Here is a 2,444-nt window from a genome sequence, read left to right on the forward strand (position 1 = left end):
TTTTGCATATATGAAAAATTTGTGCTGGTGATGAAATTATCTGATAATGTTTTTTCAGAAATTTTATTTTTCTTTTTATTTTACCTGTACTTTCCTCTTCTTGTACACATTATATTAGCTTTTGGTTTCTGCTTTTAGTGTTACTTTTGTCAATTTAAGCAAATATATATCATTACCTTCTATGAAAGAATGTATTCCTACTTTATATGTAAGGTATTTTATATGTAAGAATGTAAATTAAGGAAAAAATAATAAAACTTTTATAAATCCAGTTTCTGATTTAATGATTTTCTCCGTCATTTGCATATTTTCAATTATCTTCATATATTCTCACTAATTAAAGGAAATATGTATTATTGAAGACTGCCTAGGATATGAAGAAGGAGTAATCTTTGTACACTGTTGGGAGGAAATTCACATTTTATGTAAGAAAATACATTCTTACATATAAGGTAGCCTAATGTATTTATTATTTACCCTTTGCTCTTTTGATTTAAAATGATATCCTGGTGATAGCTCTATATTTGAGAGAACTATCAGTATATATTGAGAAAATCTTTCTCATTCATTTTTATAGCAGAAGATTATTTAATCGTGCACAGGTATTAACAGTGTACTTAGTGATCCTCTTATAGGCATTTAAATGATTTCCAAATAGGAAAAAAGCACACAGACACTTTCATATCAGAGTCTGGAGTAAGATTTGAAGCATAATGTGGACTTTAAATTAATATTTTTCTTCTGAATATATATCTGGAATTAACATCAGCATTTATATCAATATACACAGAGATATTTATCACATAATTATTTTTGATAGAATAAAGGTAGAAATTTCTAGGAGTTCAGTGAGAGGCAGCCATGGTTAAGTAAAATTTGTATAAAATTATTGAAAATATTGTGATAGATTTATAGGCATTGATTTCAGGGCTGCATAGAATATATGTTAAAATTGAAAACAAAATCTTATGACACAATAATAGTTTGATTCCATTGTTTACTGTAAAAAAAGTTTGTCCTATGTTTACATATATTTACATAAGCAAATATTGACATAAGCAATGAATTTTTAACAGCACCAACCAGTACATGTATATAATCCCATTTTGGGACACATATTAGATCAAATACATCTCAGCTAATTTCATAGAAAGGAGTTGTTTGAATTTGCAGTCACACTCCAACATAGCAAACAAGATCGCTGGCATGACGTGCAAAACAGAACTTACAAATTCACCACCACTTTCTACCCAGAATTCAGTGATAACAGCTTGTGAGCAAATTTACCTTCTCTGAGTAGGTCACTGGGCTCCCTAAGGCTTCTTGGCTCTGATTTTAGGTTGGCAGTCTAAAGTAAACGATAGCACTTCTTTTAAAACAGATAGGGAAGAATGGCTCTGAAATAGTGCATCTTATATGAATCTTTTCTTTGTATCTGTAGTTAAGGACACCTGAGCCCATTACTATTAATGACAAAATATATCTTGGCCATCTTGGAAATTCTTTCATTCAATAGGTTATGAGTCTGTCATGACAATTAAAATGACAAATTTGATGAAAATAGCACATCACAATGATTAAAAAATTCCAAGGGAAGACCTAGAGAAAATTAAAAATTTATTATATTGAAAATTAAAAGTAGTTAAGGATAGATTTTATAAAGTATTATTTCACCAAAAAAATTTCTTAGTCAAACATTATGTTGTAATTCTATACAACATAAAAAGTCTACATAATAGACTTCTCCAGTTTGCCCAAGGCAGTTCCAATTTATACCTGATGTTTCAACATAATAGAAAATAATAGTCCCTTTGACTCTGAAAGGACTGCTACAAATTGAAGAACAAAAATTATATACTCTGCTTCAGTGCAGATACCACAAGGAATGAGGAAATACTTTACTCCTAACCGCAAGCCCTCAAAAACACCAACCTTGTTCTTGTTTTGGGAACTCTGTGCTAGACATTATCTTAGTCTAGAAAACTTATCAAATTGTCTCAAAACTGCCTCGTGGTTGTCAGATTTTTGCTTAAATATAATTTTTCAAAGGTTTTTACTGACTATATTATCTAGGCATACATTCAACTGAAAATAACGTAAAACTCAACTAGTAAAGCTGAAAAAGTAAGGGATTTACTTGTTCCATGCCCCCAAAGAGTTTAGAAAGGGTTAGTCAGGGTTGGATGGCAGTTCAATTTTGCCATCAAGGACTCAGGAGTTTTGTATTCCAGTATGCTTAAATGAGTACGCTTTTGTCCTTATTCTTATTGCCTCATGATTTTAAGGTAGCTGCTGCATCTTCAAAATCCATGTTTACAATAGTAAAAGTGTTTTCTCATAGTAAGTCTTTCAAATTTTTCTTGGGAACGAATGCCATCTTCAGAGACATTCCCTTGCCTCTTCTTGGCTGGAACTATATTGTATGAACACACTAAGATGAAAGA

The sequence above is a fragment of the Mandrillus leucophaeus genome, unplaced genomic scaffold (genome assembly GCF_000951045.1).
Source record: "Mandrillus leucophaeus isolate KB7577 unplaced genomic scaffold, Mleu.le_1.0 Scaffold33, whole genome shotgun sequence".
NCBI classification, from domain to species: Eukaryota; Metazoa; Chordata; class Mammalia; order Primates; family Cercopithecidae; genus Mandrillus; species Mandrillus leucophaeus.